Source organism: Marmota flaviventris, chromosome 19 (genome assembly GCF_047511675.1).
Source record: "Marmota flaviventris isolate mMarFla1 chromosome 19, mMarFla1.hap1, whole genome shotgun sequence".
Lineage (NCBI taxonomy): Eukaryota > Metazoa > Chordata > Mammalia > Rodentia > Sciuridae > Marmota > Marmota flaviventris.
Genome location: NC_092516.1, coordinates 35220542 through 35236688, shown reverse-complemented (window position 1 = coordinate 35236688; position 16147 = coordinate 35220542). Strand labels below are relative to the sequence as shown.

At 49.8% G+C, this 16147-nt stretch overlaps 1 protein-coding gene across 1 annotated transcript in view; it reads right to left on the bottom strand.

Moving 5' to 3' along the window:
• Sdk1 (sidekick cell adhesion molecule 1) overlaps nt 1–16147 on the bottom strand; it is an 886283-nt gene that overhangs the window by 52309 nt on the left and 817827 nt on the right. The gene's annotated exons all lie outside the window — the stretch shown is intronic.

The window sequence follows — 16147 nt, the reverse complement described above, 5'->3', positions numbered from 1 at the left end:
ATGCAAAAAATTATGAATGTAATACACTCCTCTATTGTGATGTATGTAAGAAATAATAAAGAAAGAAAGAAAGAGAGAGAGAAAGATGAGATTTCTATGGGGGACAGCATGGTTGCACCTCTAATGCAACCATTAGGGAGTTGTGAACAATGCACAGAGCACATGCACATTCTGGAACATTCCTAGTCTTTCTATATTTTGCTGGCTTCACACCATTTCTGAATTCCATGCAGAGTACTTTCTCATGATGGTCTGTTCACTGCCTCCTCCTAGGACTTACTCCCTTCTCCCATCTGGGCACTCCGGGTAGGAATCTGGGCCGTGCTGGACCCTGAGGAGCTGTGTGGAGTTATACTGGGTTCCCAGCTCTGGAAGGCCAAGCTCCCCCACCTCACTTCCTATGGCCTTGACCTGCAGACCCAAAACATAGCTGCCTTTTGATTCAGGACTGCTTATAGGCCATAAAGAGACAACAAAACAGTCACTGTCCGAGATGTCTGGGCACCTGGGCTCTGGAGAAGCCTTCCGGGGAGAGAATGACCTCATCAATCACCCCTTCCCAGGTCCCCCTCCCCACTTTCTGCTCTCTCCCCCCAATGTAGAATAAAATAGTAATTAACACCCGCTCAGCCTGACACCAACTATTTATTTTGTTCTAACTGTGTGGTTTCCATATTATCACTGCCCACCCTGCCGTTAATGGAAATGTTAATAACCCACACCAGGTTGTTGTGACAGATGCTCAGCCTCATTATCAGAAATTCTTATTTACCGCTCCATTAAACAACAGAATCACACAAAAAAACAATTCAATCAAAACTAACTGGAGGAATTTTAACAGCCACATTAATAATCCAAAACATAAATAAAGTTAATGTCTTTTGCATGTTTGCCATCGGCAACTCTATTGCAAAATTACTGTTGTACAATTAAAATGTGAAAGGCAAAATTGAGCACGGCCATTACCCTGGTGGTGGGTTAGGACTCCCCCGCGAAACACCCCAAGGTTTTCTTTCCACGGACTTCGCTAAATCCAGAGTCCCAACAGCCCTGGACTAGGATGTCTATCAGCAGGAACTGGTAGGATCCCGTGAGCTCCAGGCAGCCCCAGTGCCTGGGGCCCGCGTGCCTCCTGGCTAGGGCTGACGCACTGGACTAGGGCCCCTGGTGCATCTTGGGCAATTGACATGCTTCTGTGCAGCTGCCAGCTATGCTGAAGCACAGGGCTCTTGTTCCATAAAAATACTGCAGGTAACAAAGACTTTTTTATTGATTACACAAGCAGGGAAGAGAGAAATAAATGTAAACACAGAGCAAAGCCTGTCAGTTTGGGGACTTATTTTTTCTGGCTCCTGAAAGCTGCTGAGCTGCCAGCTCGACAGGAGAACTTGACTTTCAGGAAGGTCCTGCTGTTCCCAGTCCCGAATGCAAGCCTTGCCTGTTCAGTGTATGCAACTGGGAGCCAATGGTGCCACAGTTCAGTCAGTTTCTTTTTGTTCTCCCACTGGAACATTTGCAGCATAAGAAGCCACAAATATCAGCCGGAATTTTTTTTTTTAATGCATGAAATTGTTTTTCAAAAGTGTTTTTGGCCAGAACACCCGGAAATTGTTGATTTGTAGATTGCCCCCACATAGCACTTAAAGGTGGCACAGAAAGGTTGTGGTGCAAAGCTGAGACCTGTCCTGCATGCCTCATGCAGAGGAGGATGGTGCCATGACAGAGCTGTGTTGCTCCCACCCTTGGTGGGTTGGCTCCTGCATCCTTGCCACGGCACTGGCATAACCTTGGAGAGGGACTTCATCAAGGCAAAGACAGAGAGCATTCAGGGACTTTCAGAGGCATCTTGCATCTGATACCTCTAATGAAATTTCCAGAGGCTTCCAGAATTTTCTGGAATTCTGGCTGTTTACTTCGAAAGGCCCTGAAAACTTGGGTGCTGTAGGCTGAGCCAGGATGTGGCACGGCTCTCTCTGGTCCTGCCGCCTGTGCTGGGAAGGGGAGCCTCCCAGGGTGCTAGGGCAACGTCTGGAACTGTCACCTTCAGCTCTATCAGCAAGTAACCCCCAAAGCACAAGGTTTTCCCTGAAGCAGTCTTCACTTGCTGGTAAGCAAAGAGCTTGTCTCTTGCCCCTGCATCTGTGTCCCACTGGCCCTGGGGTAAGCTGGGTCACGCACAGAGCCTTGCACTGCAGCCTCGCCTCAGGTGTTCAGGTGGGTGGCAGGATGGGCACCGCTGTGCTACCACCACAGAAAGGAGAAGTAAGAAAGTTCTACAGCCACCCCCCTCACCTACATTTCACTTCCTGGGGTTTCCATTACCTATGATCAACCATGGCCTGAAAACATTAAATGGAAAATTCCAGAGAGAAAGAGAGACCACATCCACATAACTTTTATTGCAGTATGTTCTCCTAACTGTTCTAGCTCACTGTTAGTTATTGCTGTTAATCTCATGTAATACCTCACTTATAAATCAGACTTTATCGTAGGTCGGTATGGATAGAGGAAAGCAGGACTACCTACAGGCTCAGTATTCCTGGAGGATTCGGGCCTCCACTGAGGTCTTGAAGTGGACCCCTGAGGATCAGGAGGTGGACTTTGGCAAAGCCAAGGAGGCTCAGGAGAGCAAGAGCAATGTTCAAAGTTATAGGGAGTAACCGCAGCAATAAGGAGGCTCATTCATTCGGTTCTTTCCTCCCTCATTCAAAATGCTCACTGCCCCGGGATGGAGGGCCATCCATCTGACCTGAGGACAGTGGTGTGGGTGGAGTTTGCGGTGGCCTCTCCTGGAGGTGGTCTGCTCACCCTCCTCCCACCCAGTTGACCAATGCTATGGGAGCAGTAGTGGAACCCCGGCAGCTGCGACAGCACCGCCTCCTAGCAGAAGCTTCTGGAGGGTATGTGGCATGCTGCTTGCCCCCTTTTCCTATCTCAAGATGGCTGGCCTCATATGGCCAAGACCTCCACCTGAGTTTTGAGGAGAAGAGGAAGCAGAGACTGGTTACGCCTTAAAGGGCAGGCAACATGGCAGTGAACGTAGCATGGGGCTGGAACCTCTGAGAGTCAGGTTCCTGATTTCCAGGGCTCAGCTATGCTGGAAACTTCCTGAATATTCACTAGACCCTTGGCTCAGGGCTGACAGGTGGGTGGACACAGAGATGTAGAAGACAGTTTAACAGGAGAGAAACATGGCAGTAGCCACAATGTAAGATGGATGTGAACAGAGGTTCCAAGCGCTTCAAGCTGGGGATGTGGGTGTTTCCTGGAGGACAGAACATCAGGCTGACTCTTAAATAACGGGGAGGATTTAACAGGGGACTATGGCCAAGAGAGTGAGGGTACTGTCAGAGGAGGGTATGGAAGGAATGAGCATCAATTAAAAGCAGGATGTCTGTTGCGCTCACAGAAGGCAGATGATCTTCCTGTCACTAGGGCCTCCCGAGGCCAGTGGGGCACCAACTACTGCTAGGGCTACCATGAGCCTCACCAAATACCACTATTGCTAGGGACACCCCAGGCCACGCTGGGCATTCACTATTGTTAGGGTCATGCAGGCAATCACTATTACTAGGGCTATGTCAGCCATGTGGGGGTTTCCTGCTCTCGTCAAATCCCCCTCAGTCATGCTGGGAACCTGCTTTTGCTAGAGCCATGTTGGACTGTGATGGTCTGTGGTAGGTTTCTACTTTCAGTTTTTGTAATCCAGTGCTTTATGATTTGGGTAGAGCAGGTTTTTAATGGAATAATTTGAGGATCGTTGTTAATGTTTTACCATAATGAAATAATATTACTTTTAAATTCTACATTCATCAATTTACTTTAATTGCATCAACATTTTCCTGGTCAAATACTCTCTCTGACTCCCCGTTGAAATAAATAAGAAACAGAATTCTCTAATCTAATTTACCTTCTCGGCTAACTTTGCCAACACATCTGTCCCCCTAAGCTGGGACACCTGGAGGCACACTCCAGGTAGGTATGTTGCCTCTGGAGCCTTCTCCACACTTAGAGGAAGTTTAATGAAACATACTGCTTCAACTGGTTGGGGACAAGTCAGAGCTGGTGACAGAGAGCGAGACTCAAGGCAGCAAAGTGAGCCCCTGGGGACTGGCAGGCTTGTCAGGGAGCCAGGAAACGCAAAGCCAGGTACCAGGATGAGCGCAGGAGCCCAAGGACGAGGGTGTCCAAATCACCGTCATCCTCACAGGGCCTGGAAAGCCTGCTGCCCTAGATGGGCCAACTGTCCACAGCCCTGCCCTCCAGGGACTTTGGGTTGTTTTGAGGGCTTTAGTTGGCATCATTGGTAATTTTTAAAAAGCTTACAATGGATGATTCCAAGTAAAAAAAATCATATTTTATAAACCTGTAACAGACATGATGGACACGGATCACCCTTCTGTCAACCTGGAGCCCCCTTCTTTCCAGAATTCTCCAGGACTTTTGGGGTCAAGAGTAGGTGATGATTTCCCACTCGCTGACTGTGTGATTCCAAGTACTTTGTTGGGTCTCTCTGAGCCTCTGTCCTGATATGTGTAAGAGGGGAAGTCACCAAACTTGAAGGGCTTTGAAATGAAATGACCCAGGTGAGATGAAGCCGAGTCCTGCACGCAGGGCCCCAAAGGAGAGGTGGATCCAGATGTCTGGCTATGAGCCCATGAGCTTCTTCCTGAGGAAGTACGGCCATCATGGTCCCTCTCCACCCAGGAAATTGCCCAGGAGAGGGTGGGCACTGGTTCCATCTGGGGCACACCCTATGGAGGCTCTAAGTAGCTATACGACAGTGTGTGAAGAGATAAACGTGTGTCCCCTTATGGGCAACTTCTAACATAGCTCGATGATCTCACCTTGGTTCTTGGACGTGGGTTTAACCAGTGACCTGCTTCTAAGAAGCAGAACCTGGCACTGCTGGGATTCGGTCACAGGAGCCTAGGCTTCTTGCTCCTCCCTGTGGATGGAACCACTTGCCATGCTGTGAGATGCCCCATGGGAGACCCTTCCTGGCAAGGAGCTCAGGGAGGCCTCTGGCCAACAGCTCATGAAAACTGAGCCTTCGTCCAACTGCCTTGGGGAACAGAATCCTGCCAACAATCACACAAGCGAGCTTGTACACTGGTCCTTTCCTTCAAAGACACTGCCAGGCTGATACCTTTTCAGAGACCCTGAAGCAGAGGACCCACTATGCTGTACACACAGACACTGAAGCAGCAAATGTTTATTGTCTTCATTATACAAATGGAGTAACTTGTTGCATGGCAATAGCTGCCTAAAATTATCCTGGCTGGAGCCTGACCTGGGCCCAGCCTCCACACAGTCTGTGTGCTTAGAGACTGGCTGTGGTTTGGTGCAGCCCAATAAGAAACACCGTGTTTGCATGGTGCAGATATTCCAGAGATAACCCACTCGGGGTCAATGAGTCTCTGTACATGGCATGGCGCTGCAGGTATGTAGGAGCCTGGCCTTTTCATTTGCATATGAGAAGAACAGAGCTCTGGAACAGTATAGGATTCATCAAGTGGCTCTGATCACAGGAGCCTCCAGGACACACAGGGAAGAGCTTACTGGAGCTCTAGGTTCTGACTGAGCAGATGGACGGGTGTGGGAAGGCAGGACACTCCAGGTGGAGGATCTCCGAGTAGCAGAGGTGTGGTACATCCATTCATTTTACACTGCTGCCACAAAACACCAGAGGTAGCCTAACTTTATAAAGAAGAGAGGTTTACTCAGTTCAGTTTCAGATGCTGAAATTCCAATGGCATGGCTCCCCATCAGTTGAGGCACCAGCAATGGTGGTAGCACGTGTGGGAGCAAGAGATCATGTGATGAGGAAGGAAGCAGAAGAGACTGAGGTCCCACAGTCTTCTTGAAGGGCATGCCTCTAAATGACCTAAGGACTACCCATGAGCCTCATCTTTTAAAAGTCCCATCTTCTAACATCACCACATGGAGGATCAAGCTCCCATTCCATGTACTCCCGGGGGGATAAGCCACAGCAGTCGGGATGGGCACTCTCCCTTCCACAGCCTCGAGGTAAGCATGAGCTGATCTAGGGTGATGGTAGCTGCCATCCTAAGCAACTAAGTGGTTTTAAAAATGGCTGTTTCAATAGAAAAAGGAGGTTGAGGCCAGAGAATTTCAGACTCATAACAAGAAACATATTTTTCTTACGGATTTGAACTTGCCGTTTTGCCCTGAACCCTTGTTCTGCTGAGCATCCAGCCCTGATTCTACCCAGTAATGATCTCTGTTTTCCCACCACAGCTCACAGTGTTTACACGTTCTTATCGGTTCATCACCGTTATCACCCACTGTTCGATAAGCAAAGTTAAAAGCCACTGAAACCAGCCGGCTGTGCAGCTTGCATGTTTCTGTTTGTTTTTGTTCTTGCCTGGAGAGTGAGCAAGATCCAGGGACTGAACCACTCCTGCTCACGAGGCACCCTGGGCATTCCACATGGGCTCCTCCGTCCCTAGGTAGCCCGCCGCCTCCTGTGCAGTTGGTGTTTGCAAAACTCATGCTGTTGGAGATATAGTTCATCTTACAACCTAGAAAACTAAGGCTCACGTGGGTTAAGCCACTTGCCCCAGAATGGGCTAGACCTGAACTTGGATCTGACTTTAAGGTCCAAGCTGCTTCTCTAGAGCCGGGGTGGAAATTTCCTGTAAAGACCCAGGTACTATCTTAGCTTTGAGGCCTCTGTTGGAACTACTCAGCTCTCCACCTTTCTGTGGCAAAAGTAGCTCAAATATTTACTATTTAGCCCTTTACAGAAAAAGGCATGGCTGCATTCCAATAAAATTTTATTGACAAAATGGGTAAGGAGCTGGCCTTGGCGCCTGGGCCAAGTTTGCCGCTCTGCTGGAGGGCAGCAGGGAAGGAAGAGGGCAGCCGGATCGGGACGATGCTGATGGTTGAGCACCCAGGGGCTGAATCGCCCGGCAGAGCAGCTTTGTCAGCCCAGAGGCTGGAGCGGAATGGTGTAGAAGAGGAGGAAAACCTGACGGCTGAAAGACTAGACACCTCCATGGGAATGCAAAATGCTGACAGAATAGTTGATTATATTAAGGAATTATGATCACTTTTTCCAGGTGTGATAATGACTTTGCATTATGTATTGAATTTTAAAGAGTTCTTGTAGGGATATATATACTGAAGGTATTTTTGGATAAAATACAATGTTTTTATAAAAGAGTATGATGTCTGAGACTCATGGGGAGGAGGGGAAAGGCGGGTTAGATGAGGGGGAGGTTAGCTGACCTGGATTTACAGCGACACATTCAGAAACAAACACAAAGCAGTCATTCCTTCCAGGCTCAGCTGGGATGGGAACGAAGGCCTCAGCTGGTGTTGGGCAGGCCTGGGCTTGGTGAGACTCAGGGGCCACCGCACTCTCAAGTCTGCTGCTGCCTCTGCTGGTCCCAGTGACCCAGAGGGCCACATGAGCCTTGTGTCCATGTGGGACGCCAAGCCTAGGAGGGGTGGGAGTGCCTAGTCACTTGGTGATGGACAGTCTACTCATCTTGCCGACCGGCTTCAGCCGCCGTCCTATCCAGCCACTGCGACACAAAGAGGCCCAACCCTTTAAGGCTGGACCCTGGAGAGCCTTGTAACCCCCAGAAGACCCCATGCCAGGCAGCCCATCCGCCCAGAGACTCCAGGCAGGGCTGCCCTCAGGGTCCTCCCTCCCTTCAGCGGTCCAGCAAGCTCCTGTGCATGTGGGCCTCAGCAAAGCTGTCCCAGTGGATAATACAGCAAACCAAAGGATTTTCCAGAGAATCTGGAACACACTTAGACTCAGGACTGTGTGATGTTTAGGATCTTTTCCAAATAAAGCATTAGTCATTATAATATTCTCCATGACCTTTCTACTTTTATGGAAATCAGGTTATTAATAATGTCACTTATCCACCCACATTTCCTGGGCGCTGCGTCTGCCAGGAGAGGTAGCGACCAGGCTACAGGGGCAGCATATGCAGCATGCAGCATGGGAGGGACGTCCGTTCAGGGCAACCAGCATGATGCTCAGGGTGTATGGGTGGAGGAGGTCTGAGCAGGATCCAAGGGGTCCACGGGCCAGTCCCAGGAGGAGATTTGCTGTTCCCCTAGAGAATGTGGGGACCCACCAGGGTGGAAACAAAGTGCAAGAATGAGACCTGCACTGGACAAGGACCACTGTGGCAGGAGTGCAGAGGGCAGGGGGGTGGGGTGGGATGAAGTCAGCAGCCCCAGAGGTTCTGAATGTCCCTCAATAGAGGTTCCCGGGGATAACAGCTCACAGCTGTGCACATGGTCACCCACAGCATCCCTGAGACTGTGTCCGGGTGTTCTCTTTCCCCTTCCTCTCTCCCAGGGGCTGTGTCTACCTCTGAGCACAGGGCTTAGTCCTGGGGGTAGCTGCTCCTATAACACAGCCCTGCCCTTGCCACCCCCACTTGGTTTCCCCATTCACTGTGCTTAGAGCACCCCATCCAAAGGGTACCTGGTGCCCATGGCCTCCCCAGAGATGCCTGGGGTGGCATGTGCCAGTAAGAGCCTAGAGGAGAGCCCATATGACAACTTGATCCCCCCAGTGTAATGAGGCGGGGCCAAGCACCCACCCTACTGTGCACAGGAAGCCCGATCACATCCCAGACGGCCCCCCTTTGAACCTGGTGATGGCTTCCAGATGTGTCTGTCCCCAAGGAAGCAGATGCTGGAGACCCACAGCCCTCTGCCCCTCCTGACTGGTGATGAAGGGCTACTCCACCCCCTGAGGTCAGAGACTCATCTGTGAGCTGCAGGTGGCAGTTCCCACCCAGGTGACCGTGTGGGCTTTTGCAAGATGTTCACTCAGCCCTGCCCAATGGAAGGCCATGTCTGACCTCCTCACAGCGCTCGCTTCAGCGCGGGCTGCAGACTGACCACAGAAACAGCAGACACTGACAGTGATCTGCTTGTGGTCACTACCCAGTGTTTGGTTAATGGCCACCCAGGCTTCCCACCGAATGGCCATGATGAGATAGCTCAGCCTTGTGAAGTGCGGGGCGACTACATTAATTGCTCTGTAAGCAACTGCCGTTCTCTCTTCATTATAAACACATTTTCCAACACACACAGCTCTGAATCCTTTTAATCTCACTTAATGGGCTCCAGGACTGGCTTTATTTGTCACTAGGGGGAGCTAAAACAGCCAGAAGCTTTGTTATTTTGCTCTTGTTCCAACCAACGGTAATTAAAAGCTGGTAGTATTTTAGGAAAGGTAAAACCTACACTCCACAGTTAAGTTTCTCATTCTTTAAAAATAACGGCAAACCCACAGTGTCAAGATATTTTCTGTCTCCCAAAGCAACAGCCGAACCCAAAGCAACCCAAATACTGCCTAAGGCAATTGAGTGATTAGAAACACTGAATTTAAGAATCTCTTTTTTTCTCTTTGGGGGAAAGTTGTAGCGCCTCAGACCAAAGTTCTGATTCTTTAGCTGGGGTCTGCTCTTGGAAGTGAGTCCCCGCTGGGTGTAGAAATGAGGCGAGTCCTGGCTCCCTTTTCAGAGAGCCAATAATGGTGGACTTTTATTTGTTTGTACTTTAGTGCTGGGCAGGGGACGGGCCTCTGCCTGCTGCTGAGCCACACCCCAACCCCAAGGGCTCTTTCTGCTGGGCTTAGAGTGCCTAGGGAAGCCTAAGGTAAGGTCACCATGGTTATGCCCTTGGAAGGGACTAGGTGGTTCTTGTGGGACACTCTATGGGTACAACAGGGACAAATCATCACAGAACCCAGGTTCACAGAAAGAACTGCCAGCCACAAGCACTAAGCAAGCAGGACTGTCCCAGGAACACCTCCGTCCCCACTATGGGATGGGGAAGGAGGGACAGGCCAATTCTTGGAGAGGAAACAGGAGTGGAATGAAGACGTCAGGAATGCTGAAGTCCGTTTGTAATATAATATGATTGCCATCAAAATCCCAGTAGAATTTGCTTTTTTGAGCACTTGCCAGAATGATCATAAAGTTTATGGGATGGCTGAGAAATTTTGGAAAATGAAGAAAGAAGACAAGCTGAAGTGGATATGAGCCATGTGTAATAATGTGGTATAAATGAAAGGTCTGGTGGCACCAGAGCCATGGTGAAGTCACCCACCGAACTAAGGAATTGCCTCAGAGAGACTGGACTGAGTGGAAGAATTAAAACACCACTGAGCTACACTGCAAAGGGTCAGTCCATGGACAGCCTGTCTCTGGAAACAATCTGTGCGGGATCCTACTTTATACAAGGTGCCAAATTCAATTATAGCCAGATTAAAGATTTTAATGGCAAAAATTAAACCATAAAGATTCAGAAGAAAATCTGGTGTTTGCCAGGTTTCTCAGCGCAAAAGGGGCGAATCACAGAATTAAAAAGAAGCAATAGGAAGGGAAAACTTTGCCCCAAACATGATCAAGTGTGGCATCCTCAACACATAAGGAGTTCTTCAGTTAACTCGTAACACTGGACTTGTTAAATTGAAATGGTGAGAGGCCAGGCTCTAGACTCCCTGGAGAAACTTCGACTGTTTCTTCTAAGTGCCTGTGTTACAGAAAAATGAAGCTTAAACTCAACCAGAAGCTTCCAAGTAACTAGAATTATACAACTGGGGACTTCCCAGGACACAGACTAGAGAAGGCAATGGCACAAGGGGAACCAACCAGCATTTTTCTTGGGTGGCTTCCACATTTGTATTTGCTCCAAGTAGAGGAGAAATCACACCCTGGCTTTGGGACCTCTGGTCACTGGCAACTGGTTTGGCGATGGGCGTGCAAATAAAGGCAGTCTGAAGAGAGAGCCAGTGGATTTCCACAACAATGTAGAAAGTGCACAGCTTTCTGTGGCTGGAGCTGAGGGCCACCTTGAGGAAGAGAAAGGGGATGACTGAAAGGAAAGTGGAACTAAGAGGATGCTCAGAAGCAGCTTGTTAGGGCACTGGATCCAGCCGTGCCTGAAGCTGTATCTGGCTCTTCAACTTTTCTGTTACAGGAGTGCTAAGGTTTGGATATGGCTTAAGTGAATCCCTACAAAGGTTCATGTGTTGGAAGCTTGGTCCTTAATGTGGCAGTGTGAAAGTGGACCTTACAGAAGAGAGGCCTAAAGTAAGATCATGGCATGCCTTTGGAAAGGACCAAGTGGTTCTTATGGGACTCTGTTGGTTCTCAAGGGAGGCTTGTTCTAAAGCGTGAACTTGACCCTCTTTGGCTCCTGGGATCCTCCTGGAATGGGTCCTTGTCTAGACAGGGTCCAGCCCTGCTGACTGGGGTCCTGATGGGTGTGTTATTTTTACCAACTTGAGATGCCTATACTTGGAAACCAACCTTGATCTCAAGGAGAAATCTCCTAACTCTGCCTTTTTCTCTGAGCTTAAAAAGATTTAAATATGACCTCCTTGGGCTACAGGGGACCCAAAGTTCATCACTCTACACATCTTGTCATTTTCTAGATGCGACAGACAGTCAAGTGACATGAGAGAGCCTGCTCCAGGCTCCTCTGGGTCCTCTGGCTGGGTACCCCCTGCCTATGCAGTGCTCAGGCTCCTCTGGGTCCTCTGGTAAGTGCCCCTCACCCAGCAGTGCCCAGGCTCCTCTGGGTCCTCCAGTGAGTGCCCCTCACCCAGCAGTGCCCAGAGTCCTCTGGGTCCTGAGGGTGAGCGCCCCTCGCCCAGCAGTGCCCAGGGTCCTCTGGGCCTTATGCCACCTGGCTCACGTAACAAGCTGTGAGGGTGGCTGTGGTTCCCCGTCTGCCTCGGGACAGTGTCCAGGGGCACTGCTGAGGAACCGTAGAGAACTCTGGGCCTCCCTCTTTCCGACTCCCTGGCCTGGCCTTTCCTTCCACCATTCGCCAGGCTTCTCACCATGCCTGAAACCACAAAGGCGGTCCTCAGTGGATCTCGGGGATCTGTTTTCACCAGAGAAGGAACCCTCTGGGAACTGTGGACCAGGCGCCATTCCCACCTGGACAGGACCCTGTGAAATGTAGCGGGGGACAACTTCCCGCCATCATGGAAGACATCCTCAGACAGTAAAAAAAAGCACCACCGTGCCACCATCACTGAGGTGAGACTTTGGGCTCAGGGATCCTCTCCATAAGGTGCCAGGACTCAGAGTCCTCTGGGCGAGCGCCCCTCTCCTACCAGTGCTCAGTCTCCGTGGGTCCTGTGGGTGCCCACCCTCAGCTCCCTGTGCTCAGACTTCTCTGGGTCCTCTGGGCGAGCTCTCCTCTCCCACCAGTGCTGAGACTCCCGGCCTGGACCTTGAGGTTGAGTGCCCCTCGCCCATCAGCACTCAGGCCCCTGGTTTCTGTGGGGAGTGCTCTTCCCTCACCATGCAGACTCCTCTGGGTGCTGTGAGGGAGTGCCCTGCACCCAGCGGTGGGATCCCACACTGGCCAGGCCCATTCTGGACATGCACATTGTGGGTAGAACAGAGATTTGGTGGTACAGCTGGGCGAGACCCTGAGCTTCCCGCCCTGGCACACAGATCTCCTGGCTACGCCATGAGCCTCTAACCAGAGCTCAGTGCTGAAGCCACTTGCTCACGGTCACGCAGCTGGCGAGAAGGGTCTAGCACTCAATCACGAGGCCACAGCCCAGTCTGTTTTCACAAAAGCCTCTGAGCACTTGAGGCCCTCTGGGCTGTAATGCTCAGAAGCATCCAGAAAATGAACAGAAACTGCCAAGGTGAGTTCGTCTCTGAAGTCTCCCCTACTGTGTGCCAACACGTCCACAGTGCCTCTCACCGTCAGGTCCTCAGGATGCAATGGGAATGACTGACTGGCCTCCTCCTTCAGAAAACTCCCTCCAGTGTGAACACGGAGGACAGAGGCTTGCCAGGCTGACTGGCAGCAGAGGCCCATTTGTAGGACTGGGCCCTGCCAGGGTCATGTCTGAATGGTGTGCATTGCTTCAGGCAAGAAAGAGCCCAGCCACACAGAAGTGGGGGCAGACTGCGCCAGAGGCAGAGATTCACTCCAGGGAGAGGGTCCAGGAGAGTCATGTGGAGAAATGGAGTGGGAGGACTCCAGAGAGGAGGAGGGACCAGCACAGGAGCCCTCGGGGAGGCATCCAGAGGTAACCCCAGGCAGAACCCCAGACAGAGGGGAGAAAGCAAGGCAGAGTGGCTGGGAGCCCCCTGGGCCTGAGCCCTGCCTGCTCCATCCACAGGAACAGGGCGACTAGTCTGGGCTCACGTCCTAGGTGCATGGGACCTGAGAAGGATCGAGGGCCACTGACTCACCTGCTAAAGTCAGGGAGGTTTAGGACATTTGGGAGGAAAGGAAAAGGGAAAGGCATGGTTTTCAGTGTGTGTGTGACCGCACTGGGACACCAGGGAGGGAACGAAATTCTGTAGCAAGCAGCTGGAAACGTGGTGCTGTGTTTCCACCCCAGACCCACAATATGGCAGGAAGAAACACAACTTCCTTCTACTCCTTCCTTTCTGCCTCCACCCACCCCATCAGCACTGTGCTGGGTACAGAAGTGACACCACACATGTGGGCTTTCTCACTTGGGCCCTCCTGGGAAGGGAAGAATTCTGAGCGCAGAGCAGGCTGGCTCTGGCTGCCATCACTGCCTCCTGCCCTAGGGACACGCAGGGGCTGTGCAGTTGTCTCATACTAGACAAAGGTGCCAAAAACTTACATTGGAGAAAAGAGCCTTTTCAACAAATGGTGCTGGGAAAACTGGAAAATTCATGTGGAACAAAATAAAATTAAGCCCCTATCTCTCACCATGCACAAAATTCAACTCAGAGTGGTTCAAGGACCTAGGAATTAGACCAGAGACCCTGTGACTAACAGAAGAAAAAGTAGGCCCTAATCTTCATCATGTAGAATTAGGCCCTGACTTCCTTAACAAAACTTCTAAAGCACAGGAAATAAAATCGAGAATCAATAAATGGGATGGATTCAAACTGAAAACCTTCTTCTCAGGAAAAAAAACACAAAACCAGTGAGGTGAATAGAGAGCCTACAGAATGGGAACAAATTTTTACCACATGCATATCAGATAAAGCACTAATCTCGAAGATCTATAAAGAACACAAAAAAACTTAACACCCCCCCAAAACAAATAACCCAGTCAATAAATGGGCTAAGGAACTGAATAGACACTTCTCAGAAAAAAATATTCAACATCTCTAGCAATTAGAGAAATGCAAATCAAAACTACTCTAAGATTTCATCTCACTCCAGTCAGAATAACAGTTATTAAGAATACAAGTAACAATAAGTGTTGGCAAGGATATGGGGAAAAAGGCACATTCTTACATTGCTGGTAGGGAGACCTCAGGAATGCCTTGATGAACACCCAAGGGCTGCAAATTGGTGCAACCATTATCTGGAAAGCAGTATGGAGATTCCTTAGAAAACTTGGAATGGAACCACCATTTGACCCAGCTATCCCACTTATCAGTTTATACCCAAAGGACTTAAAAACAGCATGATACAATGATGCAGCCACATCAATGTTTACAGCAGCACAATTCACAATAGCGAAATTGTGGAACCAACCTAGATGCCCTTCAATAGATGAATGGATAACGAAACTGTGGTTTATATATATACAATGAATATTATATACAATGGAATATTGTGGTTTATATATACACAATGAAATATTACTCAACATTAAAAGAGAATAAAATCATGGCATTTTCAGGTAAAATGGACAAAACTTTTTCCCCCCAGAAAACCAAAGGCCAAATGTTTTCTCTGAAAAGTGGATGCTGATCCATAAGGGGGTGGTGGTGGGGAGCATGAGAGGAATGGAGGAACTTTGGATAGGGCAAAGGGGAGGGAGGGGGAAGAGAAGGGGCATGGGGGTAGGAAAGATGGTGGAATGAGAAGGACACCATTACCCTAGGTACATGTATAAAGACACAAATGGTGTGACTCTACTTTGTGTACAACCCAAGAAATGAAAATTGTGCACCATTTGTGTACTATGAATTGAAATGCATTCTGCTGTCATGTATAACAAATTAGAAAATAAATAAATTTTAAAAATAAAGGACAACTATCACATGCTTCTGTTTAGACGACATACCTAGAATAACCTGGGCATTTAGAAAGACAGAAGTAAGTTAGAGGATGTCAGGTGCTGGCAAGAGAGAAAGGAAAGGGATGCTTAATTGGTCTGGGATTTCTGTTTGGGAAAATGAGAATGTTCCAGAAGTGAAAAAAGCTGCTCGAACACTGAGTGTGCTTAATGACGAGGAACTGTGCACTTGACAAAGGTAAAGGTGGCAGATTTCATGTTATACCTATCTTATCACAATAGCAAAAAACAAACGTACCCAGGAACCAGGGCTGGGAGCTCAGCGGCCAGTCCCGCTGGCCTGTGCTGGCCTGCCACACCCACCCGTCTTTGCTTGGCTTCCTCCTCCATGTTGCAGCTCCCGTCTCTGGAGTTCTGGTCCCTGAGACAGAGGCCCTGCCTAGGAGCCCTGAGCCCCTGGCACTCAGCTGTCATCGGGGGTATAGGCTGACAGTGGGCAGAACTCCCGCATGCCACTGCCTGCAGCCACTGTTTGGGTTACATGGATCTCAAGTGGCCAGTCATGTCAGTCCCCACACTCCACCCACATGGCCAATAGAACCCACTGCCTGAACACCTTAGTGGGCATGCATCTGCCACAGCCACCCTTTACTGACACATTGCATGCCCCTCCTCTGCCCCAGGGGATCTTCTGGGGCTAGGTGAATCCCTCCCACCTTCGTGGCTGACTAACTCAGACAGACTTCTGAGGAAAGAGAGGCAGAAATAATGGAAGCTCCAGATGTCCCATTTCTGCAATCTCATTTGTGTGCAAATATTGTTTGACCATTCCAGAAAAAGGCTAGACTCTAGTGCCCTTGACTGACCTCTCCAAATGGCCAAAGGACATCTGATGCATTTCTAATCTCCGGCCCAGCAACCTGACCCACTCCCGCTCCTCAGCATCTCCCTGAGGCTGGGGCTGTGTCCTGGGGGAAATTCTCATTATCCTGGGCCTGAAGCATCACTCTTCTAAATTCACATCAGCTGATGGAGCAGAAGTACCAGGTGCATGTTGAGGAAGCCCTGAAAACCATCAACCCAGGAGGCCTGCCTGTGGACGGGACTCCTCAGCAGCAGGGAGGGCGTGAACACCTGGCCAGGAGGAGG